Here is a 13212-nt window from a genome sequence, read left to right as displayed (position 1 = left end):
GCATAGGCAGGTGGATCACTTGAACTCAGGAGTTCGAGACCAGCCTAAGCAAGTGCAAGACTCCATCTCTAAAAATAGCCGGGCATTGTTGCAGTCACCTGTAGTCCCAGCTACTTAGGAGGCTGAGGCAAGAGGATTGCTGGAGCCCAGGAGTTTGAAGTTGCTGTGAACTATAATGCCCCAGTACTCAACCCCAGGGCGACAAAGTGAGACTCTATCTCAAACAGATGAATGAACAAACAAAAGAATAAATAATACAAAAAAAAAATAAACCACCACCACTGCATATACTTAATTTTGTTAGTGATACCACTTTACAATTGTCAATAAAATCTCTAGAAGGGGAATGATGCATGGATTGTAAACCTGCTTTAAGTTTTGCTTTTGTGTTCTTGCTCATAAAAAAAACCCCTCCGAAGTTTCCCCGTCCCAGGTGCCTGGGGAGAGAGGAAAGCCCAGTCCCCTAGGGGACAGGAGGGAGGGGTTGGCCTGGGAATGAGGGGAGCCAGGAGGGAGGGCTGGCCCAGGAATGAGGGGAGACAGGAGGGAGGCTGCCCTGGGAAGGGGGATACACCGTACCCCACCTCCCAGCTGGCCCAGCCACAGCCTCAGCCTCTCCCTCTCTAGTACCTGTTCTTCTTGTCTGTATCATCCACACCATTTTTTCACAGAGGAAAGAATCTGCTCCACTTTTTCTGCGTCACCAGCAAAGGCAGCTTCGTGGATTTTTCTAAGATAATTTTGGTCACGCAGTAATAGGGACTGGAGAAGATACAGGGAGTGGAGTCTCCCTGGAGACTCCTAGATCTTCTTACTCTCCAACCCCCAAATTTTCTTCACTGCAGAAGCCATCGTATCACCTGGCCTCTCGGCTTTCCACCGCCTCCTTACTTCCTCGGAGTCTGTGCTCAATCCAGGAAGCCCACGTGGTCAGTCAACCTCACGGATCCCACCTCAGACCAAGTATGGCCAAGAAAGCCGTTGAGCACAAGTACACAAGGCAGGACCACGTCCCAGCACCTGTTCACAGGGGGTGGAGTGCAGAGACCGTTGGAAGCTCTGCAGGATGCCCATGGTGAGAACCTGGTAGCTGCAGCTCTCACGCCAGTGGCCAGACCTAGTTTTCCCCGCAATGCCTCAGGGTTGCCAAGGGTGCTGACCTCAGCCTGCAGGCTGGACTGACGGTGCCAGCCGGCAAGTTCTCTTCCGTGTAGGAAGGGCTGCAGCTGCAAGTGCTTAGTACTCAGGGACTATGTTGGATTGAACTGTGATCAACATTCAAGTGCAGAGTCTGTTTTATAAAATGACTTCTTTTCCTTTGGGTAGATACCCAGCAGTGTGGGATTGCTGGATCCAGTGGTAGGTCTACATTTATTTCTTTGTGGATTCTCCACACTGTTTTCCTTAGAGGTTTTACTGATTTGCAGCCTTACTAACAGTATATAAGCATTCCTTTCTCTTTGAATACATACTAGAATCTATTGTTTTTTTGAATTTTTAATAGTGGGCATTCTGACAGGGGCGTGATGTAAGTGAGAACTAAATGATGGGTAGACATGGCCATAAAAAAATGTAACGGACATTGGTAACTAAGAAGGGGTAGGAGAATGAGGGATAAAAACAACTTGTTGGATACAATGAACACATTCTGGTGATGGGAATACCAAATGTTCTGACTCAAACTTATACAAGGTATCCACGTAAGACAAACACTTGTACCCCCTTAAATTTTTGAAACTTTTTTGTCAAAATATTAAATTTTTTGTATCTATGCGAGTTAAATAAATCAATAAAAAGATTGGCTGCATGGCAACACCTCATTTCTGACTTTTTGAAAAAAATTACTATAAAGTCACAGGCCACTGTACTTAGCAACGTTATTTAGGCCTAATTGCTAAGCCTCAGCTAGATCCATAAAAACTTCCTGTTTGTCAGTTGATGGGACACCTGTCAGAGAATAGGGCTGGGAGGGAGGCATGGATGAGCACCAGCATTGTCACAGAAGACAAGGAGAAAATGTGCAGCGGCCACATATTGGAGGGCACTGAGGGACGTAAGGACCACCTGCAATGTGGGATCCTGGACTAGCAAAACTGGAGCACTCAAAGTACTTGGTGGCCTTCCTGATAGCATCCCCTCTATACATCTCTCCAACTTATTTCAGGGGAATTATGATTAGTAACTATGTATCTCACACTTAAAATTGCTGGGAGTAGATTTTATGTATTTTCTCCACACAACTTGTGTGAGATAGTACATGTTTAAATAGCTAGATTTGACAATGCCATAACATGTACAGATGTCAACACAACGAGTTGTACATTGTGAATGTGCAAATAATAATATTGGCCATATGGGGAGCATTTCACGTGACAAATGCTGCCATCCATAGACTTTTTTTTTTTTTCATTTAACTTCTCACACAAACCAAATTAATTTAGCGTTGTAGTAACCTCACTGCCTCAGAGGGAGCTTTAGAAAAATTAGGATGCTTTCTCCTGAGTGTCATATATTGGATGTAGGATTTAAAAACAGACCTATGTGTACTCACTATTAAATTGGAACTAACTGAAGAGCACTAATGTGCTTAGAGCAGCGGTTCTCAACCTGTGGGTCATGACCCCTTTGTAACAATGAAAATACATCCTGCATATCAGATTTTTACATTACGATTCATAACAGTAGCAAAATTACAGAAATGAAGTAGCAACAAAAATAATTTTATGGTTTTTGGGTCACCACAACATGAGGGACTGTATTATTTAATTTATTTATTTTTTTTTTTGTAGAGACAGAGTCTCATTGTACCGCCCGAGGGTAGAGTGTCGTGGCGTCACACGGCTCACAGCAACCTCCAGCTCTTGGGCTTACGTGATTCTCTTGCCTCAGCCTCCTGAGCAGCTGGGACTACAGGCGCCCGCCACAACGCCCAGCTATGAGGGACTGTATTAAAGGGTCGTGGCATTAGGAAGGTTGAGAACCACTGGCTTAGAGGTAGTAAAACTTGATGGAAATCAAGGATTGGGGGATGAGGGGATGAACAAAAACCTACCTAACAGGAACAGTGAGCACTAGCTACATGGTGGCACACTTATGACCATGACTCAGGCAAAAGTGATCCACGTAACCAAAAATATTTGTATCTCCATAATGTTTTAAAATAATAACCAAAAATAACTAATGCAAAATATGGGTCACCATACTGAAACAGCTCATCAGGTTCTTACTACAATGAATAAAAATAGACTCACTCAAAATCATATTGAGAAATTTCAAAACATCAAGTTTGAAAGGAAGAACCTAAAGGTTTCCAAAGAGGGAGAAAACATCATGTCTAATGGACAGGAAATAGAAGAACATCAGGCTTCTCTAACCACACAGAACTGGATGGTAGAAGTCGTCTTTCAAAATTGTAAAACATAAACATCCAGTTAAACATTTTTAGATAAACCTAGCATTAGACTTACAATATATGTTTAAGAAAGTACAACAGAATAATAAAAGTTGAATGTTGTATTGATAAATTCAAGATATTTAAGTTTAATGCATTTAAAATAAAATTTTAAGATACCATATGCTGTTTACAGAATTTGAGCCTAAAATGACCTGTGTTGTCTGAAAGATCTCAGAGTTGAATACTAGGATCAATTTTTTTTTTCTTTTCTGGAAGAGGGTCTTGCTCTGACTCCTGGGCTAGAGTGCCACCATCACAGCTCACTGCAACCTGGAACTCCTGGGCTTGAGCAATCCTCCTGCCTCAGCCTCCCAAGAAACTAGGACTAAAGGCATGTGGTACTATGCCTGCCTATTTTTCTATTTTTTTTGCAGAGACTGAGTCTTGGTTTTGCTCAGGCCAGTCGTGAATTCTTGTGCTCAACTGATTCTCTGCCCCCTCCCCCAACCCCCTGCCTAAGTGCTAGCATTATAAGCATGAATCATCATGCCTGGTCAGATTTTTTTATATGATGTTGGAGAAGTGTCTAGTTTCATTTTCCTGAATTTGGATATCCAGGGTTCACAACACCATTTATTGAAGAAGCTGTCCATTTCTTACTGTACGTTCTTGACATCTTTCTCAAAAATTAATTAACTATAAATACAAGGGTTTATTTCTAGGCTTTATATGTTTATGTGTCTATTTTTATGCCAGTACCATTCTTTTGATTACTGTACGTTTGTGGTATATATAGTATTTTAAAGTCAAGTAGTGTGATGTCTCCAGTTTTGTTCCATTGCCAACATGGTTTTGCCTCTTTGGTTTTTTTTTATTTTTTTGTGGTTTTATATGATTTTTCGGATTTTTTTTTCTTTTTGCTCTGTGAAAAATGACATTGTAATTTTGATAAATATTGCATTAAATTTGTTAGATTATGTTGATTAAAGTATTCTAAATTTGTGCACTTTTATCAGTGAGTTTTATACTTTCATATGTTTTTTTTTCCATAGGTGCATTCTAGTTTTTATTTTTAAGACATAATTCACGTAACATAAACTAACCATTTCAAAGTGTATAATTCAGATTGAATTTCAGTATATTGTTTAGTTTTTTTTTTGTTTGTTTGTTTTATTTTTTTATTATTATTTTTTTTTATTTTTATTAAACCATAGCTGTGTACATTAGTATGATCGTGGGGCACCATACACTTGGTTCATAGATCGTTTGACACATTTTCATCATATTAGTTAACATAGCTTTTGTAGCATTTTTCTTAGTTATTTTGCTAAGACCTTTACATTCCACATTTACTAGGATTCACATATACCCTTGTAAGATGCACCACAGGTGTAATCCCCTTAATCCCCCTCCTTCTTGCTCCCTCCCCTCCCTTTCCCCTTTCTCCCTATTTTTAGGTTATAACTGGGATATAGCTTTATGTTTTGATGTAACTAAGTATTGTCCATTTCTATCAACTTGAAGAACTCCCTTTAGCGTATCTTGTAAGGCAGATATGGTGGTGATGAACTCCCTCAGACTTTGTTTGGGAAAGTCTTTATTACACCTTCATTTCTGAAGGACAGCTTTACCAGGTAAAGTATCATTTGGCAGGTTTTTTCTTTCAGCACTTTGATATATACTACTCTTGGCCTGTAAGTTTCCTCCTGAGAAATCTGTTGCTGGCATTTTTGGAACTTGCTTATACATGGAATCTTTCTTTTCTTTTGCCGTTTTCAAGATCCTCTCTTTGTCTTTTATTTTTGACAGTTTGATTATAATGTATCTTTGCTAATCTTGTTTGTTGATAATATGAGTCTGGGAATACATTCCAATTCCATACTCTCAGTGTGATCCTAGGCCTAGTTGTCCAAATTTTTTTTTTCCCCATGAGTAAATGTTTGCAGAGATGGGTCAGGCCATGCTTTGGGCTTCTCCTGCAGAAATCTGAACCACAGGGACGCCTGTGAGATGCTTCACCATCTGTGGTGTGGGGGTTGAGGGACAGAGCCTTCCAAGTCTCAGCTGGCCAGGCAGGATCTGTCCCCAGGCATCACCTTGCTCACCACCTTGATGTAAACCAAGAAACTGCTGTCTTATTAACTTCAAAATGCAGCACAGATTACCCTAGGGCAGGGGTTCTCAACCTGCAGGTCGCGACCCCTTTTTAACAATGAAAACACTTTGTGGCGTTAGGAAGATTGAGAACCACTGCCCTAGGGCACTATGTATGGTCTACACAGTATAATATCCTAATCTTTTACCTTTACACTAACAGGACTCTCAGATCCCATATGCCTAACTCAGAAAAACATAAAGTAACAGTTATACTTCCTTATCTCCTACCTCTAAGGGTACAGTGAAGCAATTTGAACACATAATCAAAATTTAAGGAATATTAACTTCTAAAAACCCAGAGGATGTAATTATAAAAAACAGAGACATTCTACCTCTGGGAAAATAAAATCTACAATTACTTTTTTCTCTACCTCCCTACCTTTCCTCTGCTTTAATATTCCAAATAAACAACTTAAAAATTCATGTGAACTTACAGTATCTTGAAAAAAATCAGTTTTTTCTTTCATTAATTAAATATATGAAGCACATTTTTCAAGGAAACTCATTAGATGTTATCTAATGGAGTTGACAATATCTATGGAATCTAAAAAAACATATCTGAGAGAATTAATGTTCACTGAGGATATTTTTGCAAAATACAGGGTTTCCATAAAGTTCATGTGCAATTTAAAATAGTTGGAAATTTTTAATTGCACACAAACTTTATGGACACCCTGTACTATGCAGGATCTGGTGGGAGGCAGCACCTCTCCTTCAAACAGAATTACCATATGCCTACCAGCCACCAGAAACATAATGATGAGCACAACCAACTTCCTTTCTTGCTTTTCCAACTTTTATTCTGTCTTGTGATTTACTAATAATAAACCTTGAACATACACACACACACACACACACACATATACCACTAGACCCTGGGCTAGGGTGTGTCTTTTCCATCTTCACACCCTGCACATGGTGGATACTCAATGTGAAGTATTTGTTCAAAGATGAATGAGATCAGATGACTACTTCTTTCCAATACAAGTTCGTACTCTAAAACCTCAAAAGGTCCTTACTTGATAACTTCTCTCAAATCCCAACTTCCATCAAGTTTATAAACATATTGACATATGTCTTACATACTATGTATTAACAAAACTTCCTTTGACTATGGAACATATTGCCAGGGTACAAGTCAAATCTATCAAATATAGAACACAAATGTCTTAACACAATAGTCAAGTAAACGAGGTGAAAACTATATTAATTAGTTTAATGTAAGCACTCCAAATTGTATTAAAAAATCAACACATTGTACCCCACAAAGCATAAATGTATTCATGATCTATGTGTATATGACTTAATAAAAAGAAATTATTTTGACCCTGAATTCCACTCTATTACCCTGTCTTAATTATTACTTTAGGAAATAATACATATTTGCTGCTTCCATTTCCCATCATTCCAATATCTGATAGGAAACAAGAAATTATGAAGGGCTGGGGAGAATCCTTGAATTCAAAAGGTAATGTTAAAACACATCAGAGGCCAGGTCTGCAACCTGGCCATTAAAGCAAAGCCAAGGGATTCTCAACTCCTGCCTGGGAGCTGAAAGATTGCTAGGAAGGGGGAGGAAAGGAGGCTCAGGCCTGGATCAGATTCCTGAGAGAATGGTTTCAATTACTCAGAAAGCTTTCACTGTTTCATACTTGAAAAATAAAAACATGGAACAAAATGTAGGAACAGTAATTATAAAAATCTGAAACGTTTATACATCTTAAGAATTCTTTCTCATTTTATACCTACTTTGAGAACAGTACTCTGAACCATATCAAATTCAAAACCATTTTTCTATCCTGTTACAAAGTGTGGTATATACATTATACTGGCTCTACATACACACAAATTTATTACTTATAAAAAAGTTAACATAAGGGCATTGCCTGTGGCTCAGTGGATAGGGAGCTGACCCCATATACCAAGGTTGGTGGGTTCAAACCCAGCCCCAGCCAAACTGCAACAAAAAAATAGCCGGGTGTTGTGGCGGGCACCTGTAGTCCTGGCTGCTTGGGAGGCTGAGGCAAGAGAATCACCTAGGGCCAGGATTTGGAGGTTGCTGTGAGCTGTGTGATGCCACGGCACTCTACCAAGGGTGATAGGGTGAGACTCTGTCTCTACAATAATAATAATAATAATAATAATAACAACAACAACATTAAAGAAACCTTTGAGAGTGCAAGAAAATGATAATCTCCTCACATTATCTCAATTATATTTTTTCCTGTAAAATACTTTGAAACCAAATGAAAGAAAATATATTTTATGCTAGTTTACCATAATGAAAGTCACAATGTGGATGTTAGCACTATTAACTGTATTTAATTAGGAACTGAGGCACAAGAAAAAAATTTAAATTTACTGCTTCACATTTATGATATACATCAATTTTTTTTTAATGTATAAGTTTTAATTAGTGGTTTAAAAAGAAAATAATGTTCATTACATAAGTATAATAAGATGCTTCTAAAATACTCATAAGTATTCACTAAATTTATGATTAAGGAATAAATGCAAGATGAAAATAAGTTCTAATTCTTATGATTTACTAGGAAAAAGTCTCACAATTCATTCCCTCGTAAAGTATTTTTTCTTTTTTTTATTAAATCATAGCTGTGTACATTAGTATGATCATGGGGCACCATACACTTGGTTCATAGACCGTTTGACACATTTTCATCACACTAGTTAACATAGCCTTCCTGGCATTTTCTTAGTAATTTTGCTAAGACCTTTACATTCCACATTTACTAAGATTTTCAAGCTTGAAAATTTTCATTTCTGTAAGTTTAAATTTATAGCTTTATTTTGAGGATCAAATTAGTTAATGAATAGTCCAATTTGGGGCTAGATGAATTACTCAACCATTTACTTTAAACAACAAAACAGGCTCGGCACCTGTAGCTTAAGCCACTAAGGCGCCAGCCACATACACCAGAGCTGGCAGGTTCAAATCCAGCTCAGGCCTGCTAAACAACAATGACAACTACAACCAACAAATAGCCAGGCATTGTGGCGGGCATCTGTAGTCCCAGCTACTTGGGAGGCTTACATAAGAGAATGGCTTAAACCCAGGAGTTGGAGGTTGCTGAGTTGTGACACCACAGCTAGAGGCTCTATCTCAAATAATAATAATAATAAACACCAAAACAATATGATACTATCTAAGAGGCATACTGGTTTATAGTATACTCCTGGACTACACTGGTCACTTCAGAATTCATCACTTATTTAAGATGCTACTATATATGAAGTATGGGACAAAAAGCATGTATGTAACATTTTCCTACAAATTATTATTGTATTTACTAACTTTTAGTAAAATTAAAATAATTTTTAACAAAAGAAAGAAGTTCCCTACCTTCCACATTCTATGCTATAGTTATATTCAAATGGCTTTCTGTTCAGAAGATAGACAGAATCAGCAAGCACTCTTGTTCCTTGGTCCATGGAATGCATCTTTCTTTTTCCCCTAATTTAATGTTCTCTGCAGAGCAAATCCAACAAGGAAGTACCATCACTTTATCACCCACTATTATTAATGATTGCATTCTAGTATACTTACAATTATCTGGAAAATAATTCAGCTAGATAACCTCAGAGTTAACATGAATTTCTTTTTAAGAAAATTTAAGTATACAAAGGAAATTAGGAATGGCAATTGTCTTAATATAGATTTTCTTTTAATTTGGAAAAGCATTGATTTATACTTTGCTTTAAACAGCATAGACTCTTAAAATAGCCAGTTAAACACCCACTTTTAGATTTTTCTTTAATAAATAAGACAAACTAAATTTGAAATTATAAAAATGAAAAGATGTATAAGAAAATATAACTTAATTTTAGGACAACATAACTCATTTCAAAAATAAATATACTGCACAGTCTAAAACATATTTGTTTCCAAAGCAAAATACTTCCTTATTGTTCCCAATAGAAGCCAACGCCTGTGTTTTTTTTTTTTTTATTTATTGTTGGGGATTCATTGAGGGTACAATAAGCCAGTTACACTGATTGCAATTGTTAGGTAAAGTCCCTTTTGCAATCATGCCTTGCCCCCATAAAGTGTGACACACACTAAGGCCCCACCCCCCTCCCTCCATCCCTCTTTCTGCTTCCCCCCCATAACCATAATTGTCATTAATTGTCCTCATATCAAGATTGAGTATATAGGATTCATGCTTCTCCATTCTTGTGATGCTTCACTAAGAATAATGTCTTCCATCCAAGTTAATACGAAGGATGTAAAGTCTCCAGTTTTTTTTTTTTTTTTTAGAGACAGAGTCTCACTGTACCGCCCTCGGTAGAGTGCCATGGCGTCACACGGCTCACAGCAACCTCCAACTCTTGGGCTTACGCGATTCTCTTGCCTCAGCCTCCCGAGTAGCTGGGACTACAGGCGCCCACCACAACACCCGGCTATTTTTCTGTTGCAGTTTGGCCAGGGCCGGGTTTGAACCCGCCACCGTCGGCATCTGGGGCCGGCGCCGTACTCACTGAGCCACAGGCACCGCCCAAAGTCTCCATTTTTTTTAATGGCTGAATAGTATTCCATGGTATACATATACCACAGCTTGTTAATCCATTCCTGGGTTGGTGGGCATTTAGGCTGTTTCCACATTTTGGCAATTGTAAATTGAGCTGCAATAAACAGTCTAGTACAAGTGTCCTTATGATAAAAGGATTTCTTTCCTTCTGGGTAGATGCCCAGTAATGGGATTGCAGGATCAAATGGGAGGTCTAGGTTGAGTGCTTTGAGGTTTCTCCATACTTCCTTCCAGAAAGGTTGTACTAGTTTGCAGTCCCACCAGCAGTGTAAAAGTGTTCCCTTCTCTCCACATCCACGCCAGCATCTGCAGTTTTGAGATTTTGTGATGTGGGCCATTCTCACTGGGGTTAGATGACATCTCAGGGTTGTTTTGATTTGCATTTCTCTAATATATAGAGATGATGAACATTTTTTCATGTGTTTGTTAGCCATTCGTCTGTCATCTTTAGAGAAAGTTCTATTCGTGTCTCTTGCCCATTGATCTATGGGATTGTTGGCTTTTTTCATGTGGATTAATTTGAGTTCTCTATAGATCCTAGTTATCAAGCTTTTGTCTGATTGAAAATATGCAAATATCCTTTCCCATTGTGTAGGTTGTCTCTTTGCTTTGGTTATTGTCTCCTTAGCTGTACAGAAGCTTTTCAGTTTCGTGAAGTCCCATTTGTTTATTTTTGTTGTTGTTGCAATTGCCATGGCAGTCTTCTTCATGAAGTCTTCCCCCAGGCCAATATCTTCCAGTGTTTTTCCTATGCTTTCTTGGAGGATTTTTATTGTTTCATGCCTTAAATTTAAGTCCTTTATCCATCTTGAATCAATTTTTGTGAGTGGGGAAAGGTGTGGGTCCAGTTTCAGTCTTTTACATGTAGACATCCAGTTCTCCCAACACCATTTATTGAATAGGGAGTCTTTCCCCCAAGGTAAGTTCTTGTTTGGTTTATCGAAGATTAGGTTGTTGTAAGATGTTAGTTTCATTTCTTGGTTTTCAATTCGATTCCAAGTGTCTATGTCTCTGTTTTTGTGCCAGTACCATGTTGTCTTGACCACTATGGCTTTGTAGTACAGACTAAAATCTGGTATGCTGATGCCCCCAGCTTTATTTTTATTACTAAGAACTGCCTTAGCTATACAGGGTTTTTTCCGGTTCCATAACAAAACGCAGAATCATCAACGCCTGTGTTTTTAAAAGGAAGGACTGTTTTTAAAGGGGATGCTGTCAAAAGAATTTTCACGGCATCAGTACACATTTTGTCCCCACTAAAAGTTGAGAGATTTCAAATGTCCACTACTTCCTTCTTCACAACAAATAAGCTAGGATAGTTTTGGGATGTGGTTTCGCTCTTCAGTGCTAATGAAATAGAACAGAATCTTTTACATTTTGTGGCTTTATCAATTTTCTTACTCTCTAATGATGTTTGTGAATTTGTATTCTTTTTTCCTTGATCAGATATGCTAGCCATCTGTCTATTCAATCTTGTCAGACAAGTGATTAGAGCTTTCATTCTGCTGTTTTGTTTAGAAATATTAGAAAAAAATTTTTCTAAATCATTAAAGTTTACTCTTTATTAACATCTTGCTTTTCTCTTTTCTTCTTTTCTTGCTTTTTCCTCCTGATTTTCTCAGTACATTTTCATTCCTACTTAATTATTTTATGACAACTATGTGCTTTTACTGAATAAGGCAAAACTCTGGCTTCATATCATAAGTACTAATGGTTATGCTGATAATGTCTGCAATTTTGAGACTTTCTGTTTAATAAGGAATCATATATGCTGGAAAATCCATTAAAAGTTTTCAATTAGTATTGTGTTTGTCAATTCTGCCTTACATTTCTAACAAATTTTGCTCTACATATTTTGACAGTGTTATCTGATGTTAAATAAGACAATAAAATTTTATCTTTGTTTTGTATTATATCACCTTTATTATCATAAAATCATCCTTTTGCCATGGAATATTTTTTGGATTTAATTTTTTGTCTAATGTTAACAAAATGGGTACCTTTTTCTTTCTTAAAGTATTTTTTAATTGGTATTTTTTCAACTATCACAGAAAAATCATTACCATATAACCTTCCCAATTTGAAAGATGACTTTACTATACTTGCCACCTCTCTTCAAATGTTGTTAGTGTCATTTGGTATTTAAATTCCAGGTTATTACTTTTTTCACTTTTCCCTTTTAATGTAATATCTAATATTTATAGTCAATTTGACAGTATTTACCAGTTCTTTAGACATCTCTCTTGCAGTCAGTGATCACTGCCAGAACTTTTATTCCATGGCTTCTTTATTCATGTTTAATAATTTAGCATCATTTCTTAATCAGTTAAAGTACATTAACAAACATTTTGTTTAATAAGGCAATAAGGATGTTTTTTATTCAGGAGGTGTGTTCTTTACATGCAAAGATAATTCAACCGTACTATATAAAATAAAAGTAAAGGCCAGAACTTTCTACCTCAAAACTAAACATGTTGTTGTTCTGTTGTCTTGTGGAAATGGTTGAGTTTAAATGAATATAGTTTGTTTTTTCTCTGATGTATAATGTAATATGAAAGTAATATTTCCTAACTACCTACAGGAATTTTTAAGATTTTGTGAGGACACGGCTATTTATAAGATTGATAAAATTCTTTTTCATTGATTTTTTGCCTAAAATATGGTTAACTACTCCAATCTGTATAAATAAGACTTTCTTCAACACAAGGAAGTTTTTTTCTGTTGTATTTTTATGTTTCTTTAAATCCAAATACACTGAAAGCTTTCTAAAATATTGTTTTAGATTTTTCTTTTTTAAAAAATTATCCCCATCCTACAACAATGACTAGAATTCAACCACCTAAATCACAAAAGTAAAATTGCAAAGGTGACTCATGAATGCCAAGAAAAGTTATAAAGCGTTTGGTAAGTAGCTCCATAAAGAAGTCAGAGTAGCAGCTATGACAGTGATGCACAGGGAAAGACTCTACAGTGGGCTTGAATGTAGCAATAGCTCAGAAATATATAGGGAAAAATACAGGAAGAGGACAGACCTGGCAACTCCATTCACACAGGTTATGTGTAGCAAATAAATACACATAACTTCATCATTCTTGGCTATGCGGTAAGTATTAC

The 13212-nt window shown here is 37.2% G+C and overlaps 1 pseudogene; it reads right to left on the bottom strand.

The window, feature by feature from the left end:
• Positions 1-908: 908 nt before the first annotated feature.
• LOC128579605 (ankyrin repeat domain-containing protein 12-like) overlaps positions 909-13212 on the bottom strand; it is a 64568-nt pseudogene continuing 52264 nt past the window's right edge.

This window comes from Nycticebus coucang, unplaced genomic scaffold (assembly GCF_027406575.1).
Source record: "Nycticebus coucang isolate mNycCou1 unplaced genomic scaffold, mNycCou1.pri scaffold_70, whole genome shotgun sequence".
Lineage (NCBI taxonomy): Eukaryota > Metazoa > Chordata > Mammalia > Primates > Lorisidae > Nycticebus > Nycticebus coucang.
The sequence above is the reverse complement of the archived record's forward strand: the minus strand, read 5'-3'. Positions and strand labels throughout refer to the sequence as shown.